The 20,797-nt window shown below is 39.1% G+C and overlaps 2 long non-coding RNA genes across 2 annotated transcripts in view; both read left to right on the top strand.

Annotated features, from left to right (window-relative positions):
- The window catches only part of LOC115586888 (uncharacterized), a 31,898-nt gene extending 23,280 nt beyond the window's left edge, over nucleotides 1-8,618 (top strand). Inside the window, exon 3 of the long non-coding RNA XR_003984930.1 lies at nucleotides 7,580-8,618. This is a non-coding gene — a long non-coding RNA (uncharacterized LOC115586888). The remainder of the gene's footprint in view (nucleotides 1-7,579) is intronic.
- Nucleotides 1,672-6,625, top strand: LOC115586889 (uncharacterized). Its single transcript, XR_003984932.1, has 2 exons — nucleotides 1,672-6,105; nucleotides 6,403-6,625. It is a non-coding gene; the product is annotated as an uncharacterized LOC115586889 (long non-coding RNA).
- Nucleotides 8,619-20,797: the final 12,179 nt, after the last annotated feature.

Raw genomic sequence — 20,797 nt, 5'->3', positions numbered from 1 at the left:
TACTGAGTCTCCATTTACTAATGCTAATGCTAACATTGGCATAACCTTATGTCAGTGAGTTGTGTCCCAATGTAAGGCGTTATCTCTGCTCACATTAACATTTTATCGATAAACTACTCTTTCAAAGTTATAGATGAGTTCTTGTAAAAGTTTTTAAAACCATTTATGTTTGTATTTTACAAAAAATTTCCCACTCAAATGAGGATCCATTTGATGACTTCTCATTTTGACATTTTTTTTATAACCATTTCTCTTTAAAGCTGTTTAAAAGTCATCTAACATTATTTCATGGTATATATTGCACATATTTTTTGATAGTGGTCTATACCCAGATAGCAAAATTTGATTGAATCAACATTGAGATATAGTCAGGCTGAAGATTGTAATCAACCCTGATATCAGATATTGAAATATACATTGAAAGTGCTCACTGTAATCAACATTGAAATAACGTTGAATGTCCAATCAATTCTGACAATGAATCAACCTTTATTCAACTATGATATGATCAACATTGAAGTAACGTTGGATTGAATCAACATTGATGTCAGATATTGAAATATACATTGAAAGTGCTCGCTGTGATCAACATTGAAATAACGTTGAATGTCCAATCAATCCTGACAATGAATCAACCTTTATTCAACTATGATATGATCAAAATTGAGAGAATGTAGAATTAAATCAACATCAGAAACAGAAATAAACGTACCTTGCTGGCTGCACACAACCGAGAGGAAATGAGTCCACTTCAGAAATCTTGCAAAAACAAAAATAAAACGTCCACAAAACGTAATACTTAATACAAAAAATATTTTCAATTGAGCAGTAAATATCTCTGCAAACTTAAGGTTCAAACTTATTTTCAGAGGCTTGCACACTTGCTTCATAACTTTCTTTTTCACTCTTTTCTTCCTGAGTAACGTGTCGTGATCAAATTCGTCCCACTTGCAGCACAGGTTGAAAATAAGTTCCTACTCATTCTTCAACACAAACAAAAACAAATAAAAATAATTATCCATGAAAATGATCAGTACAAAAATAAAATATATAACAAACCATCAAATAATTACATAAATATTTGTGGCAGTTAAACTTTGTATGTTTTTAATATGCCTCATTAAAAACCCCATTAGATTATTTCAATTATTTTTAAGAAACCAAAGTTGAGAACAGCTGCTTTACTGCATGCTGTATGAACAAAAAAAACCCTAACAAAACAGACCATTATTTAAGTTATTTATGAAATATTCAAAAGCAATTACGCTTTTGTACTTTTTTTTTTAGCACACACCTTTTTATCTTTCATCAGGTTTCCTGCCTGGCTTAGGTGGAGAATTATCTATTTGCCCTGAAACTCCAGGGGACACCAACATGGCAAATGCCCTTCAGAAATAAGACCACAGTTCAACATGAACAAACATCTTAATGAATTATCCGGCTACCTTTGCCCTGAAAATCCAGGGGACACAAACATGACAAATAGGACCCCAGTTCAATATGAACTGGACATAAGAGCACAGTAGCTTTAAAGCAGGCATGTCCAAACTATTCCACAAAGGGCTGGTGTGGCTGCAGGTGTTCTCTTCAACCAAGCAGCAGCACACCAGACCTGAATCTTTTAATTAACTGATCTCAGTCTTCAGAAACTTGATTTTTCAAACTGTGTGCTCTTGACTGGTTGGAACAAAATCCTGCAGCAACACCGTTCACACTGGTTCGGTTCTCCAATAATACAGCCCTGATACTACCTCCATAGGCGGATCAGGGCCGGAGAGAAATTTCACCCCTCGCCGCCTCCGATTCACACTGAGACGGAAGCAGAATTGGTGTACTAAAGCCGCACCCAAAAGCCAGTGTGAATGGGGCTATTGAAACGATGTTGATTAATTGTAGGGCATTTCAACATTGAAAAATCATCATCTATACTACACTGATTCAACAACAGTTTTTCAAACGTTGAAATGTTAACTGTGATTAAACATTGCATCAACATAGATTTTTCAACCTCAACCAAAAATAACCAGTCTGACCAAAATCCAACATTGAATTAATGTCTTTTGCTATCTGGGTATACATCACATGCAAAAAAGAAAATGGCAGAATAAAGCATAATTTCGAAGCCAAGTAATATTATATTACTCTTGGGTCTTTTTTGGTGGCCATCTTGGATTTTCCCTTTAAAAATGACTTTGATGGACTGGAACATTTAGGCACCCCTTCTGAAATGATGAAAAACATCCTAAAGAGTATCTATACCAATTTTTGTGCTTCTATCCACCTTGTAACGATTCAGCCTTTTTTTCGTCGATAATTCCCCCCACTATATGAAGTGACTTCTTCACAGACTATAAGTATAGACAGAATGATTACACACACTAACAACTCTTTCAGCCTGTATATGGCCTGTGAGGGTGGTTCATGTAATGTGTATGTATGTGCACATTCCTGACTCTATCTGACTTAATTGTTGAATGCCGACATTTAATCTCTTCTTGTTTTATTTTGTGAATTTGGATTCTAAAGGTCACAGATCAGTTGTCATCCAGGGGTCTACTGAGCAGCCCACAGTTATTCCTGTTATGAAAGACAAAGATACCAGTGTGTACCTCAACGAGGATTCTGATGCAAGGGTGCTGCCAGGAATTTTGGGCCCCATGACAAAAATCAAATTGGGCCCCCTCTGCGCCGCTGTTGTCACCACAACTGTCCCATCAAAACCTTTACATAACTAATTAAAGGCTTGCAACTGTCTTGTGTCTTGTAGTTCAATACTAGTACTACTACAATATTTACTGCTGGTGATTTGTACATGCAAGTCTGCATACAGTATGCGGTTCACTTTTTAATGCAAGATTAAAAGCCGCCATAAAGGCCATCTTTTACAGTATCAATGTATTTTTATTATAAAATTTAAAAATGGAAAATTTTCTTGACATTAATGAAAGATTCAAAAAAAGAAAAATGAACAAACTTAAATATATGTTCATTTTTCTGTCAAAATAAATTATCATCTCAAAACAATGAAAACAGCAGATGTTTTAACTTAGCTGCACATATATACCACCATGAAAATAAAGTTGACATGCAAAATGGAATTTCCACACCAGGGTTATTATAGTGCTACAAAACAGATCAGGAGATCACTTAATCAGTAGGTTTTCACAATGTTGCTCACCTTCTTCACTGGGACAGGGAGGCGACAGTTATGGGAAGACTGGGGTGCTGCTGACTCATCTGTTGTTACGTCTGCTAAAAGGGGCAGGGACAATGATTGAAATGAATATCTTGCCAAACAATTCCCTGCATTGATTAAATGTTGTTGAAATATAGGCTAACACTAGTCTGTAGCTAGCTAGCTTATTTCACTATGGACATTAAGCCACAGGTTAATACCACTCACAGACTATAGTCTACTTAGAGTCCTAGAGAGAGAGAGAGTGGCGCCACCTCCGTTCACTGCAATGGTTCAGTTTTTTCACAGCAATGGTGGAGCATGGAGCCCCTCAAAAGTTCCCCGAAGTTAGCACAAGCTAACTGCTGCTCAATGTAATTCCTATGGAGCACATGGTCGGAGCAACATTGTTTGCGGTAAATTGCAGTACTTGTCGTCAAACCAGCCCAGTGGCATTATATTGGCATATTCATCAGGGAGCGGTACCCATCCAACAGTCTCTCAGTGCCATAACAATCTCAAGCGGCACATACCGTCTTGTGTCGGTGGAATAACAATAGCAGCATATAGCAATAGCCAGTCTGGGGGATCAGTATCACTTCGAGAATCTGTATGTCAGTCTGGGGATCAGTATCACTTCGAGAATCTGTATGTCAGTCTGGGGATCAGTATCACTTCGAGAATCTGTATGCCAGTCTGGGGATCAGTATCACTTCGAGAATCTGTATGCCAGTCTGGGGATCAGTATCACTTCGAGAATCTGTATGTCAGTCTGGGGATCAGAATATGCCGCTGAGCAGCAATCAACGTACCTTCAGCCACTTTTGGATCTCGGCGTCACTCGGCTTTTCCCGGTGGGCCGGTCACTAATGGGCCGATGGACGGCCGTTTTTTATTTTATTTGTATTTATTTATTTATTTATTTAACTTGCCTTGGTAACTATTGTAACTCTTCAGGCCCGGGGAGAGAGACATGCATCGGCTCGGCCCACAGACACAGCAGAGAGGTGACGATTGGCCCAGTAGCTTGTCTGTCTAACGAATACCTGACCCAATGGCCCTATGAGAGGCTACAGAGGCCCATGAGTCCCACCCACGCATGTTCCCCCCCTCGTCCAATCACTTTTAATGATGAGGAGTCGATGATGAGAGAGAGAGTGAGAGACAAAAAAAAAAAAAAAAAAAAAAAAACAACACACCAGCACATGAAAAACAAAAATGGAGAAGGAAAGTAAAAAAACGCAAAGGCAGTGCGGAAAAATTGAGGGAAAGGAAAAGAAAAGCTCTAGCAGCACAGGCTGCCAAAAGTAAAACAATTCCGCAGATGTCTGCTGCAGGGGCCAGCCTGGCCGGGGCTAGCAGCACCGATGCTGCAGCTTCAGCAGCGGGTCCTTCACGTGAGTCTGACAGTGAGTCTGAAGAGAGTGAGGCTCCCATTACCACTGCCCTTATGGTGCAGGAGGAGGCTGAAAAAATAAGTGTTGAGGAAGACTCTCCACCATGTGAAGGAGGTAGTGATACCGTGGTAAGCAGGTATGTGCCTTCTAGAATGGTGTGGATAAACATTCATTAAAATAAATGGTTCAGGACGGTTGCTTAACTGTTGATGGCTACTGAGAAGGACGTCCTCATGCACCTGGACACAGACAATGTGATCAACAGAGTAGCAGAGAAGACGGCACTGCTGACTAAACAGCTCATCTAATAAGACAATTTTAGAGGCACAGTAGTAGCAGTAGTAGAAAAAAATAACATTATTATTATTATTATTATTATTATTATTATTATTATCCAACCATCTCTGATTGAAGATACTGTGATCTGACTCAATCATTATGTCCCATTCTCTCTCTCTCTCTCTCTCTCTCTCTCTCTCTCTCTCTCTCTCTCTATTTCAATTTCAATGTGCTTTATTGGCATGAATGTTAGGTGAACAATATTGCCAAAGCTTCAAAGATGATACAATTCATTAAATAGAATAACATAGATGGATAAATAAAAAGAAAAAAAAAATGTCAGAATGGCAAAATGGCATAGAAGTAATTAACATTTGTTCAGAATCAATAAAAAAAAGAAACAATTAACACAAATATATTAATACAATAGCGAGTCAAATAAAATAAATAAATAAAAATAAAATAAAATAATAATAATTAAAAAAAATTGAAATAAAATAAAAACAACAACAAAGAAACAGATCAAGAACAAAAACCCCAAACAAACAAACAAAAAGCCCACATGGAGTAGAGGAGGTGATTGGACAGACAGTGAGGAGACAAACTGCTTTTCATGTGTTGTGCTGCTCATCTCTGAGGCTGTGACAGGCTCTCACATATCGAGTTTGCATTTCTCTCTCTGATGTTCTTTAGCCAGCATCCTCCTTGTAAGAGCAATACACTTACTTTCCTCTTTTCTTTGCTGTCTATTAAACATTTATATTAGTGAAGACTTGAGGACTTGAATGGATATTGTTCAGTAATCACTTAAATAATGTATACATCTTTTGTTGCCTGTCTTTCACAGGGCTCTCTATTTGTGTGTTTTTGAGTGACCTACAGTATCTGGCTGCCAGCCTGCCAATGCCATGATGCACTGCTTGTACCTGTATGAGTGAGTGACAAATAAACACTCTTGAATCTAAAATCCTTTCTCCGGTATCTTTCTTAAGAGCAAGTGAGCAACACACTGTGAAGATATCATTTATTTTATTCAAGGCTTCAGAATATAAAGGGATATTGTTTAGTATAGTGGTGTTATTAAGAGCTTGTGTGTTTGTATGTACATCAACTGGGCGAGTTGGCACAATATCTGCGCACGGATTGTAGTGAGCTGGTCTGGACCAGAAAGTCCAGGGCCAAATTTTTGTCCCAGTCCACCCCTGCTTCCTGCTAACCTCAGCCTGCCTCTAACCACTGAGCCTGGATGTTCAGGTGAGTGCAAGCTGCTCATCCTGAATGCACCACTGATTCCACACCTTGTGTGTCTCAGGTGTGTGCCTGATGTATGTAAAGAATTTTAGCACTAACTGAACTGTCCTGTTTTATTCATATAAGTTGGCTCAAGGATGTTAAACAAATATCAGGTTCTGTTTTATGCTGTAGTCACACAACAGCATTACATTGACATAATATTTTTTCTATATCTTGTATGTGTGTATGTGTGTGTGTGTGTGTGTGATAAGTTATCATGAATACAAGGTGAGAAAGTGTGCTTCATGTGACCTCTAGATGCAGCAAACACTGGCAATTCACCTTCAGCTGATCCTGCTGACTGGCCTCTTCATGTAACAGACTTACTGAGAACAGAGTTGGTTCGGAGAGGGCCGTATCATGTACCAGCTGATTTAATTTTTCCTTTTTGTGTATTAATTATTGAACATGTTTATTTATTTGCCCATATTGTTATATTGTTTGGATTATCATTGTTTAAATAAATGAGCAATTCTTTGGACATGGTCTTTGGTCTTTTCTCGTGGGGATGGGTCGCTTGCAGTAAAGCTCGCCTAGGGCACCAAATGGTCTAGGACCGGCTCTGCTGGTTGATATGGCTGTAAGATGTAAACGCAAGACAGTTCGGTGATGTAGAGAATTGGTGTCGCCAGGCTGAAACATCTGACTGTATTTTTCCTAGCTGAGAATATTTAACATTTTTTGTGTTTAACATTTGAATTGTTTTAAATACATTTTCAAATTAATTTATTTTCTTGTATTTAAATTCATATAAATATTTAGAGCAAATGCTGTATATAAAGAAATTAATTAATTGTAATCTATGAAAATGTAATTGACATCACATTATTTAAATAACAAATATTGCTACAATAAAGTGAACAGATAGTGTTGCAGTAAAAGTGAATGAATCATGTTGGAATAAAGTGATAACATTGTGTAGAAGTAAAATGATTAATTTACTTTATGGAAACACATTTCAATCCTTTTTTATTAACACTGATTACTTGTGTTGATTGAACACACATAGTTTGTGTTGCTTTCATACAATTTTGTGAGTGTCTGCCGTTGCAATGATCAGTGTGCAACAATGTCCTCTACTGAATTGAGTAAATTCAATGCGTCATTTTTTTTAGTGTTGATGAAGATCCAGACAGTGTGTTTTTTCCCCTTCATGTATAGACAATTGTGTCGCATCCAGCATGCATATTATCCCCCCCCCAATAAAAATTATTGAATTATCTAGTAAGTCCGCACAACTTCAACTTAAAGAAAGGTAAGAGAGACTGAATGTTTCTACCAAATATCCTGCAGGGAGGAAAGGGAAACATTAGCTGCTTACATTTAGTTTCAGATTTGATAAAAAGCCAGAAGTTGATGATGTTTCAAATCTTAGAAAATAATGCAAAAACACTAATATAATCTCTCTGTATGTATATTTCATTCCCCTGCTTAGGGCTGTACAGTGTAACAGTGTTAAACAAGGAGAAGGAAGACAGAGAGGAGAGGAAGAGTCCATCATCTCACGCTGAGTGGCTGTGTGGACAGCTGAAGGCCTCACTGCAGTCAGAGCAGAGACACTCCGCTGACATCCATAAAAGCTTTGACAGGAGCAGCTTGTCAGACGTGACCTGATGACAGAGAGCTGCCATTAGTTGCTCTTCTTCTACATGTGCTGTCATAATGAAGTGCAGACCAGGTGGATGGCAGAGCTGTCAGCTGCTGCTCCTCCACTGACATGTCCAACGAGGAGAAGAAAACTGACCTGTAAGAGGAGAGATGTCTTTATGCGTCTCTCATTTACCTTTTCTCTTCATTTTGAATGTTTCTGCTTCTTCATACAGTTTGTTGCTTTCAGAATCATATGTCTTATAATTTATAAAATGTTTAATGTGCAGAATGTTTTGGGTTCCTTTTTTCCAAAAATGTGTCTTTAGACAGTGGGGACTCAAGTTTGTAAAAGCATTCTCACATTCTTACACGTTTTTTTAATTGACCTTTTTTTAAATGTAATAATTTTTCACAAATTCAGAACACTACAATATAAGGGAATGAAAAAGACACATGCTGACAACCTTCTGATGAATTACTCTTGTGAGTGTTCTTCACAAAAACAAGGACCCTAACATCTGTCATTCTTATCCTCACATATTCATGCTCTGCTGAGGAGCAGACACACACACGGACACACACACACACACGCACACACACACACACACACACACACACACACACACACACACACACACACACACACACACACACACACAAAGGGCTGGCCACAGGGTCCAGAATTAGGAGGTGCTAGCTCTAGGGATGGAGATCTACTAATCCAGTGTGTCTCTGCGCCAGACTGAAAACAATCTTTTTTAACAGAGGCAGTGAAAAATGTGCTAAACTAAATGCATTATACCACTATCTTGTAACACCGTGTGAGTCAATAACATATATGATATTATAAACATGTAAATTCTCTAAATACATTTTCCTGTTTCAGCCCCTCCTCATGTCTTCATGTCGTGTCATCATTTGTTGGATAGCTCTACAGTTCCAATCAGGTCTGGCTCTGTTGTGCTGACTCCACCCGGCTGTGTAAATGTGCCAGAGTGGTCACCACAAAGACACTGTTTACATTCGCTTTATTTCCTGGCTCTCTGCTCAGTGGCTCAGCATAATCACTTGTTGTGTAAATCACTTAACACTTCACTTCCATGAAGACACAGAGAGTGTGTGTGCCTCCACTCATTCACACAGAGTGGAGTGTGTGTCAACACTGATTTACTACACAGACTGAAGTGAGAGATAGTTGCTGCTTCGCTGGCTGAGCACTGTGCTCCTCATGTTTTCATTGTTTCTGTGTAGAACACACCATGAAAAGAACCCGACTAGTAAGGCTATTGGAAAGAATGGGGAAATGACTTTCATGGTCTCTTCCCATCCAAAATGGAAAAAAAAATCTTTTAAAAAAGTCATTAACTTCTCCTCCTGTAGTTATATTACAATGCAAGTAACAATGTCTATGGTTCAAAGATTTCAACGCTCACTTGTCACTTACACAAATGACATGTACTTAAATCCAGGGATTTCTTAAGGCCGTGCTTAAAGACCAGGGTCATAATTCTAGATGGTTGTTCGACAGCAGCAGCAGTCCTTAATCAGCATCTGAAAGCACTTCAAGAACACTGAGGAGAGGGCACCAGGGCAATGGTTGTTCAGGCAGAAGAGTTCTTGGTAGAGGGATTGTCCAATTGTTGACTTCTGAAGGCTTCACTTGAATTATTATTTTTTTGGTTAGTTTTTCTGAGTAATTATTTCTGTTTTTCTGAGTAATTTTTTTTGGTTAGTTTTTCTGAGTAATTATTTCAGTTTTTCTGAGTAATTTATTTTTTGGTGTGTTTTTCTGAGTAATTTTTTCTTCTGTTTTTCAGAGTAATTTATTTTATGGTTGGTTTTTCGGAGTAATTTTTTTCTGATTTTCTGAATAATTATTTTTCTGAGTTTAGAGAGCATTTGAAACAATAGCCATATTCATTCCTTTATTGTGAGCTCGATGGAAACAATCATGACCGACTTGTTTAGTTTAATCAAGATTTACTTTGAGCTGGGTTTAAGACACTGGGAGATAGTCCTGTCTTTAAGTCATATCGATGGTATTACCATTAGTTTGTCGACTCTACGCAGGCACCTGAGGACTTTGCGGTTGTTCAGAAGGAAAGCCCATTCAGATCTGCTAGACATAGCAATGTTTCTCCAGGATCAGTTGGACAGATATGGCATGCTCCACGGGCATGAATGTGCGGGCAGGAGTCACTATAGGCCCATGGGCGTCACTTCCAGGATAGAGGTTCCTGCGGGAGTTCAAAGTATCGCAATGATTCAGAAAAAAAATACTCCAAAAAACAGGAAAAGAAGTAACAAAACAGGGCAGTGAAAAATGTCTGCATGCAAAACAAAAAGCACTGTCTTGGCACTAAGAGTATTCAGCCCAGGTATAGGCTTTTTACCAGAAAGTGCTGAAGGCTCTGGTCCAACCCTGTCCGTGCTGAGTGCGAGGGAAGGTCTTCAAGATAGGTTGTGCAGGGCCGCAGCTCTGGTTTGAGAAATGTCTGGAAATGTTAAATAAATCCAAAATGAGTCTTTGAAAATGAATACTCATGATTATCACTGACATTTAGAGACAAAAATATGCTTTTGTTCTTGTTCCCGGAAAATGTCGGAAAATGTATGCATACATGTAGATTATGGAATTTTTTAATGAAGAAGATTTTTAAAGATGTTCAACATTTTATGCAACTTTTTAAAAGATGAGTTGGATCATTGAGCAACTACAAAGTAACATTTAGATTGTATTGTAATATATTAAGGGACGACTACATTTCAGCAGGCAAGTATTACAAAAGAGTATTTCACATATTGCTGGTGATAGGTTAATAGCATTTTAAATCAATATTCTACCTCTACCTTGGAGACTATTCAGTGTGGCAAAAGTAGGATTAACTGGGAGTTCCTGTTGGTGCTGGAGCTGCTGTAGCTGTCATCTGACTCAGCATCATCATCACCAGGGTCAGTCCTCTCCTTGTGTGCATCTGAAAGTATTGATTGACACAGTCAACACTTCAATAATTCTATCTTTAATTGAACATACATGATTTAATTTCATTTTCAATAAAGTGTACATGATTTTTTAAATAATATATAGCATGAATTGCAAATATTTAACAATTACATAATTTTTAGTGCATAATGCCAGTTTAGTACTTTGATTAAAAGGAGGTATTTAAATTTCTTCATTCACTGAATAACTGTAAAATCATGCAGAACACCACATTACACATTTTAATGCATTTCCCTAATACCTGCATTCTCACCTGGAGGTCCATGAGGGCTGGTCTGGCCCTGGAGATGTTGGCCTGTGTTAGCTGCCTGGCTGCATTCAACTTGACAACTCTCACACTCCTGCTGGTCATCTGCACTCTGCCTGCTAATTTTCTTGGTGAAGTAATTGGAGATATGTCCCTGCCTCCGTTTCATACTGTAGTCTACATTCAAAACATGTCCACAAACACAATGAAAAGCAACATGTTATTTATATTATAGCAACATCACAGTAGCAACAATGATATGATATGATACTCTATTGTTGACTGTTAATTCATGTCACAAAATGCAAAACATAGAACGGATGCTAATTGCTAACGTTACAGAAACAGTGGAGAGATGTTTACGTTTATCCAGATGGAGAGCTAAGTAAAGTAAAACACACAAGAACAGTTTCCCATGCAAATTGAACCAAATTAGACCCAAATGGAACAAAAGTTGGTATAACATTGTTGTGACAGTCTGAAATAACCTGTAGAGTTCTGTTCTTACCTTCACTCGGTGCACCTGGGAGCATCATGTTGAGAAAAAGTCTGTGACTAGTAAGTTATATGAGTTCATTAGCGCAGCCTCGGAGCCACTTCCTTTGTCTTTTTTCCAAAATAAAAGCCTTCATGAGTTCTTAACAGTCTAGTCACACAAGGTTTTAGATTTACTTCGGTTTTAACATGCAACATCGGTAAAGAGCTCTAGCGCAATGATCACATTACCCCGAGTCAATGACCATTGGGGGGGCACACGGGGTGGCCAATCAGATTACATGCGGTGTGCTAAACCATTGATTGGGGTCCTTAAAGGGATAGTTCATGTTTTTTGAAGTGGGGCCATTTAAAGTACACATCTATAGTCGATAAGTTCCCTACTGTAATCACCGATCAGCGCAGCCTCAGTCTGGAGAGGTAGAGAGCTGCTCAGTGAACGGGGTCAAGATGCAGAGAGAAATTTTAACCACCTAAAACAAGGCTCAGCTAAAAAAATCTACAACTGTTCAAGTGCAAGTTGTATAGAGAAAATTCACACCGCTGTAAATCGCCGTCAGACCGCCCTTTCTTTTGGCACTACATTTTCTCAAACTCTGTATCCTCTAAAGAGGTTACCTACAGGTAACCTCTGCGCTACCTGTAGGGATACGGAGGTTCTACGGTCTGTGTCTATGTCTGAAATTGTCGTTTTTATCGAAAGTAAACCTCTCGTCCAGCAGCTGGGCCCTGCAATGTATTTCGCCGCTCACAGATCACCTGTTGCCCAGTTGTGCTAATACATAGGGATACCGAGGTTCTACGGTTGAGATATACAACGTACACTAGAACTGTGATAGATTTTTAGACATTTACCAATAAATGTGGTAAAGAAAGGTGCAACTAACTCAGTAGAGTTAACAATAATCCACTCAGAGCAATAATCCACTGCCACACTATTGCCACACAATAGTCCATAATAATCCACAATAGGCCTAATATGTATGTGTGTTTAGCCTGTTTAGCCCACTTCACAGTAGAGACCTATAAACTGAGGACACACTAAAATTAATAAATTAAGCCAACAGTGAGTTTGGGGCCGAACAGCTAATGCTAAAAGAGCTCAGAAAATTCAATCCGGGGAGGCACAACGACAAATTTAAGAATCCCAGACACGGATGGAGACATCAATGGCCAATCACCATGGTAATTCTACTCAATCTTATTTATACATAATTATCAATATTATTATTATTTATTCAATCATTTATTTTAACTTTCATACCTTTGACACTGTCATAAGAATATGGAACCACATTGCTGATAGGTTCTCTGTTCATGCTGTTTCTCCTTTTTTTGCCTTTTTTTACTCAGGTATGGAACAAAAGAATTTAAAGCTTTTAATAAGAAAAATTCTGTGTGTTTAAGTATGTAACGCTTGAAACATCAATAAACACATTTGTTAAAAAAAATAAATGATAATAATCCTCAAGTAATGTTATGTGGCAAATATTGAACAGCATAGGAGGTCTATGATGGAACAGCAGCTCCCACTGGATGATGATGAAGCAGACATGACAGACATCTGCCTAACAACACACCCTTGCTCCCAAATGTATTGCCAACACGCAGGACCTGCTATAAACAGGTGTCACTTTAGTTAATCAGTCTTACGGCATTCACATGTGACATATACATTTTATTTGAGCCCTTTCCTAAAGCAAACACGTAAGCTAGCAAAAAATGTGGCTTAAAGCTAGCCCCTCCATCCCATATCATGAAAACAAACATTGCTTTTATCCTCTGAGCATTTTTCTTCATCTAATTTCTTCTTTTTTCAGCACCAGATGAGTATGTTCGTTTTGACGCCATGCCACCGGTATCTCCTCGCCTAGTAGAGGAATCGTCATAGCAACGTGGCGCAGTAGACAGCAGATCTGATCAACTGGTAGATAGCAGATCTGACCAATCAGCAGGCCAGGTGCCATGTACTTTTCACACCTTTTCCAATCACTCCTCAGATAATGGCTGTGTCTCAATTCAGGATCTGCATCCTTCAAAGGACCAGGCCTTTGCAGTCTTCAAAGGGGAGTCCTTCGGAGAGACCTTGTTATCAGTGTCAACCGTTGTTAAATGTCCCAGTCTAGCCTTTGGAGCATTTCCTTGTTGCGTCACCAGACATTTTACCCTTACGTAACGATTCCTGCCGGCCAGGCCTTAGAAGTGTCAATCTACGCCACGCGATGTCGCCATTTTCTCTGTTCATTTTTGGGCGCGCAAAGAATCTTGGGATAGGCCACGAAGAATAGTAACCGTGCATCCTCCAAAAACAGGGAAAAGAGAGGAGTTTGGGGAGAATCCACATTTCATAAATGAGTCCTATATCAATCCACCACTTAGCAATGTGAAATCAAAAATAGTCAGCAAATAGTGTAGGAGCTGATTGATTTAATAATAACTGCTACATAACATTGCTGCTGTTAACACTTGCGTGTGTGTGTTTTTTGACACCCCACTCCAGTGTGCTTTGGTAATTTTATGATCTTACCAGACAATTCTTTAATTATAATTTAATTTAATCTAATTATAACTTAATTTTATGTTTAAGCAAAAAAAAATATTTTCCTGGTGCTAAAATTGAACAGACTATGTTTTTTTAATACGTTATTTTTTCTGTAATTGATTTAACGAAAATAACATGTTATTTTGCCAGTCCTATAAATAAGATCAATGAAGTTTTTTTTTTCCTTTTAGGGGGGCAGGGAAAAAGAAATTTGAATAATTGACAATAAGAATTATTATTCTTAAGGGGTAAATTTAGGTGCAAAATGTATGTATGTGCTTGAGCACCCCTACAAAGGGTCTACATTTGCCAGTGTGTATGTGTATAAGCTGGTGACGCCACCGGGGGGAACTGCTATGACATGCCTGTTGCCATAGAAACCCCAGGGTGGGGGTGTCTATTCCCTGAGAGGAATACACACTCACATACAATAAGTTGTTTTCCAGTGTGTGTGTGTGTGTGTGTGTGTGTGTGTCTGTGTCTGTGTTTGGCAGGCTGAAACAAGGCAGGGCCTCTTGGGTTCTCTTTGTGTGTCAGCTGGGTCCCCAGGAGCCCGCAGGAAAACAACTGTACTCACCAGCTAAATTATGATGAACACTGTCTGTGTGCGTGTGTGTGTGTGTGTGTGTGTGTGTGTGTGTGTGTGTGTGTGTGTGTGTGTGTGTGCATGCATTGTGTTTGTGTGGGCGTGTGTGTGTGTGTGTGCATGCATGTGTTTGTGTGGGCGTGTGAGTGTGTGTGTGCATGTGCATGCGTTTGTGTGCATGTGTGCATGAGTTTGTGTGCGTGTGTGAATGTGTGTGTGCTTGCATGTCTGTGTGTGCTCTTGTTAATAGGTGAGAAAGATGTCAGCAGCTGGACTTTTGCCATCTGCATTAGTTGTCAGTGTTCTCCCCGGGGAACCAATTTTCAAGGTTTGAAAATGTAAACTGATTTCATTGGCTAATGTGTGAACAACAGAACAACTGATCTGAACATTGTCATGTTATTACAGCCATGGCATCGTGGCTGGTATTGTTTCACCTTGTGTTTAGGAGTGTGGGTAAGTCTGTGTGTGTGTCATGGCAAAATGTGGTCTGGAGACACCTACTGTAGTGGGAACTGCCATAGAAGACGCTGCAATATCATCCCATCACCAAGATATGATGAAACTTTACAGGTGGGTGTGTAGTTGAGGTCAAAGTGAAGGCTTGAAGAATGCTGTGGAGACAGGAAGAACAGGTTAAGGCCATCATCCCCCTACTTTACTCCCCTGGCCCACATTCATTTTAAGTCAGAGAGAACTGTATACACTTTCAACCATTCCTATCCACTCTGAGACAACAAGTAAAAGAGAGCATCCTGTGATGTCACACCAGCTGCTACAACAAAGCGATGTGTATGGTTCAGTGGACCACATGATGACATGATAAAATTAGTTTGGCAAAACAGGTCAGCTACATGTGTTGTAGTGAGTGCCGTACATTTCTTTGTATCAAATCTGATAATGTATTAATGATATAATACTCTGTCTGCATAATGAGTAGGTTTACTTTTGTTTCTTTTTTATTTCTTTTTATATACTTTTATTTATCCAGGAAGGTCTCTGCTTCCAGGGAGTCCTGGTCAAGACAGCGCCGTAACAGTTTCACATTAAATAAAATAATGACATAAAAAAATCAGTTACGTGTGTTAGGAGACATATTGCGCTAGTATTGACTTTTCATCATTTAATTGTTGTTGGATTAATATTATTGCTGCATTAATGTGTATGTGCCATTTTACTGCTGTAGATGTTTAAGGTTGAGCAAATTTTAACTCCAGTACATACTGTTGGCTACTTTAATCTATAGCAGTGCATCATATTCAGAATTGTTTTGAAAGACTTTACCTAGCTGAAGGAGTAGGAGAATTGAGCCCTTCAGTGAGGAGTCAGTGATGATTTCATCAGTCCATTCTGGTCATTGAATGGTTTGCAACCATAAATGTCTGTTTTTTGCTTCAGGGGGCCTCTTCAAAGTTCTATGTGTTCAATAAAGATGAAAGCCCTTTTTTATCAAGCACTATTTTGACATCCACCGAGGTGATGATGCAAATACATGAAGGGGATGACTCCTGTTTCTCCTGGCTTTTTTGTAGCTTACACGCATTGAACGCAACTGAAGTCATATTGTCAAATCTCTTCACACTCAGTGAGACAGAAGTCTATGTGGACTAACTGCGGATCACCATGTATTCAACGACCACATCTTCCTAAATCCATGAACTCCTTTGTCCTTCATACATTACATTCATACATGTTCATACATACATTTTATATTTGCAGCACAGTTTTCACATTCTAGCACTATATTTTCAACAGTGTTAGACAGACACTTAAAAACTAGTAAATCTAAAAATTTACAAAATTAAATAATAATCATTCAGCTGTTCTTTGCACTTCATTTGTCTTTATTTGAAGTGAACCCACATGTGTACTGTTTGTTCCTGTAATCTGTCAAGACTAGTGCATAATGTGGTTATATTTCTTGATTGTTTTGTTTTGTTTTTTTTTTACGATTTATGTGGATTTTTTTTATACCTAGCTGCAACCAAATCTTGTGTTTGTTTTTGTAACCATACTATTATTGTTTCTTCATCTCAAGAATATTGGTGTTCATTGTCTTTCTTCACATACATGTTTGATTCCCAGGACACTGGGACCAGGGGCAGCCTCATTGAGACACTTGATCAGCTGAGGCCGCGCTGCAGCCTTTTGTCGAGGTTCAGTCTTTTAAGTATCCAGGGTGGGCTGGACGTCTTCATCACCTCTCTGCATTGAGCTGTCTATTGTGCTGAGGTCTTATTTTCAGTGAAAGCCTCTTACTGGACCTCCCTCACTTTAGCTAGTTAAGGTTAGCTACAGCCAGCACAACAGTTCTATTGGACTGCTCCTTGCTCTCTACAGTTCATTGTTTGACTTCCATACAGCCAGCGAGCAGCCAAAGCCTCTTATGCTGCCAAAGGAGCCTGTGAGTACAAGTACCTAATGGGTGACTGGCCTCTGCTCACATGTCTCTCACATCAGGAAAGCCTCTAACTGCAGCTCCTGCTCAGATTTCACTCATAATGAGCACAATGATTTATACATCAAATCTCAGAGCTGCTCATTTGGCAGCGATGCCCGTTATCAGAAATATTGCCACCAGTGGCGTGCACAGACTATTTGAAGGGCAGGGGCGAAAAGAAAAAAAAGGGCACATAAAGCGGGTTTTTGCCACTGAAGAGGGCACTAAGTTCTGTGTGTTGCCGAGGGCACTTTAGACATGTTCATATGTTATACAAATGGCACATTATATAGCCTTAAAACAGACTAACTAGACAGACTACTCAAGCTAATTTGTAGTTAAGATCAGCATCCACGAGAACTGTGTTGATTCAACATTGGACTGTGAAGAACACACAGAGACATGGATGTATGAAGGAAATAAAACCCTAGGGGGTCTGGGGGTCCTCCCCCAGAACATTTTCAATTAAGTAGATGCCATTTCCTGTAGTGCATTTTAACACCATATTAGCACCAGATAATCCAAACTGGTTCTGTGAGATATAGTTCTGGCTCAATATAGATCAAAAAGGGGCCCAACATAGAAGTCATTGCAACAGTAATGTTTCAAAGTATTTCTTGGTCTTAATAGTCTTCTGGAGTTTAGTGTGTTTTCTTCACCCAATAGGGCTCTGTGATAAAAACACAGGGAACAATACACATTTAAAATATTTATTTGACACCTCAAAAGAAACAAACTATGATGAAGCATGGACATACAGTGGTTTGCAAAAGTATTCACCCCCTTGAACTTTTCCACATTTTGTCATGTTACAACCACTAATGTAAATGCATTTTAATGGGGTTTTATGTGATAGACCAACACAAAGTGGTGCAAAATTGTGAAGTGGAAGGAAAATGATACATGGTTTTTAAACATTTTTAAAAATATAAAACAGAAAAGTGTGGTGTGCGAAAGTATTCACCCCCCTGAGTCAATACTTTGTAGACCCACCTTTCCCTGCAATGACATCTGCACATCTTTTGGGGAAAGTCTCTACCAGCAATGCATATATAGAGACTGAAATATTTGCCCATTCCTTCTTGCAAAATAGCTCAAGCGTAGTCTGATGGGATGGAGAGGATGGAGACAGCAATTTTCAAGTCTTGCCAAAGATTCTCACTTGGATTTAAGTCTGGACTTTGACTGGGCCATTCTAACATATGAATATTCTTTGATCTAAACCATTCCATTGTAGCTCTGGCTGTATGTTTAGGCTTGTTGTCCTGCTGGAAGGTGAACCTCCGCCCCAGTCTCAAGTCTTTTGCAGACTCTAACAGGTTTTCTTCCAAGATTGTCCTGTATTTGGCTCCATCCGTCTTCCCATCCCATGGATTGAATAGTGCTCTGTGAGATGTTCAAAGCTTGGGATATTTTTTCATATCCTAACCATGCTTTAAACTTCTCCACAACTTTATCCCTGACCTGTCTGGTGTGTTCCTTGGGCTTTATGATGCTGTTTGTTCAACAATGTTCTCTAACAAACCTCTGAGGCCTTCACAGATCAGCTGTATTTACACTGAGATTAGATTACTCACAGGTGGACTCCATTTACTAATTAGGTGACTTCTGAAGGCAATTGGTTGCACTGGATTTTATTTAAGTGTATCAGAGTAAAGTGGGGTGAATACTTTTGCACACCACACTTTTCAGTTTTCTATTTTTAAAAAAGGTTTGAAAACCAATTGTGTTGGTCTATTACATGAAATCCCATTAAAATACAATTACAATTGTGGTTGTAACGTGACAAAATGTGGAAAGGTTCAAGGGGGGTGAATACTTTTGCAAGCCACTGTATATGTTTCCAACTGAGCTGTGCACTTACAAAAGGCATTTTAAGGAAAAGCATTTTTAAAAATTAAAATAGAATAAAAAATCCCAAATGCTTAGCCTGGCGGGGGGGTCAACCTTAAACCTGGCGGAAACCCTGATATGCAATGCTAACCCTACTTTTAATTTTACTGGCTAGCTTTAAAAAGCTATTCCTGCAAGACTTAGCTAGGCTAGCTCCTCAGCCTAGGCTTAAACATATGATAGACATCTCTACCTAATAATAGCACTTCCAGGCTACATACACTAGTATTTAGTAATGCAAAATTGGTAACTTAATAGACAGCTTGCTATATTAGCTACCTACCTCACACAGCAGTAGGATGCCGGGTTGCACCTCAGTCAGTATAAAGTCCCCACTGACATGTGACCATTTCAGAGAGAGTGTGTCTAAAATTGAATACTTAAATGGATGGAATGGACTTATTTTAACAACGGGAATGTGTTCTTAAAACTTAAGTTACCATCTATCTCGCTGCTATCAATTTATTCCATCATTTACTAAATACAATGAATCTAACTGACCTAGCCTAAATTGTAAATTGAAAATAAAATCTAGAAAGTTTATTAGCCCATCATCCGTTTGCAAAAAAGAAATAAATTAATGAATTAAAAAAAAACAGAAAATATGGGCTAATGGCCATACAAAGTATATTGAATATAAACAGGGTTTAACTTGTTGAGACCATAAAATGACTCTGGGAAAGCTTGCATGCCTTAACTGGAATCAATATTCTCCATCCAATGGCAGCAGTTTAGTGTGTTTTTCCACCCAAAAGAGCACTTGTGTTTTACCAACCACGAGGCCACTTAAGCACGCGTTTATACCACCCAAGACTTGAGGGCAGGTTATCATCTTTTGCCAACCGGGAGTGCGCTTAAACTTGTTTTAACCACCCAAGAGAGTTTTTATTTTCACCTAAGAGGGCAGTTTAGTGTGTTTTGCCAATGAGGAGGGCACTTAAAGACACCCTTTTGCCACTCAAGTGCACAGTTTACCATGTTTTAACCAGCCAAGAGGGCAGTTTAGTGTTTGTTCCACCCAAGATGGCAGTTTAGTGTGTTTTGCCAACCAGGAGGGCACTTTAGCACGCGTTTTTGCCTCCCAAGAGGGCACTTTAGCAAGCGTTTTTGCCACCCAAGAGGGCACATTAGCACGTGTTTTTGCCACCCAAGAGGGCACATTAGCACACGTTTTTGCCACCCAAGAGGGCACTTTGGCACACATTTTTGCCTCCCAAGAGGGCACATTAACACGTGTTTTTGCCACCCAAGAAGGCAGTTGTATTTTGGCGACCAGGTGGGCACTTTAGCATGCGTTTTTGCCTCCCAAGAGGGCACTTTTGCGCATGTTTTTGCAACCCAAGAGGGCAGTTTATCATGTGGGGGCAGTTTAGTGTGTTTTTTCCACCCAAGAGGGCACTTTAGCGCGCGTTTTTCAACAACTGGGCCACAAGGGGGGGCGACCGCCCCCTCTGCCCCCACCTTCTGCACATCACTGATTGCCACATAAGCATTTTAAACTTAAGCAACAAACTTATTGTGAATCAAGTGTATTCTTTAGGAGAAGTTCAAATAATTACAGATATTTTTTGCATTTTTAATTCATTTTCTTTGCATTTAAATTCTGATGAAGCTGTAGAAGGGCAAAGCTTTCTGACTTACCTACTCTGTCTGTGGCTCTCACCTCCAAGGCAACTGGTCTGCACTGAATCCTTAAAAAACTGCTCAAAAGTGATAGTTTAAAATTTTCAAAAAGTTGCATTAATTTCCTTCAGCAGCCACAGTTTGTTTGTTGGTGACCTTAAAGTTACTTTTTGTACTGCTTTTATGATCCTCGTGTCAAGCTAAGCCCTGTCCTCTGCTGGTCACAGTATGTT

This window comes from Sparus aurata, chromosome 8, assembly GCF_900880675.1.
Source record: "Sparus aurata chromosome 8, fSpaAur1.1, whole genome shotgun sequence".
In the NCBI taxonomy this organism is placed as follows: domain Eukaryota; kingdom Metazoa; phylum Chordata; class Actinopteri; order Spariformes; family Sparidae; genus Sparus; species Sparus aurata.
Note: the sequence above shows the minus strand (reverse complement) of the source record. Positions and strands in the feature narration are given on the sequence as shown.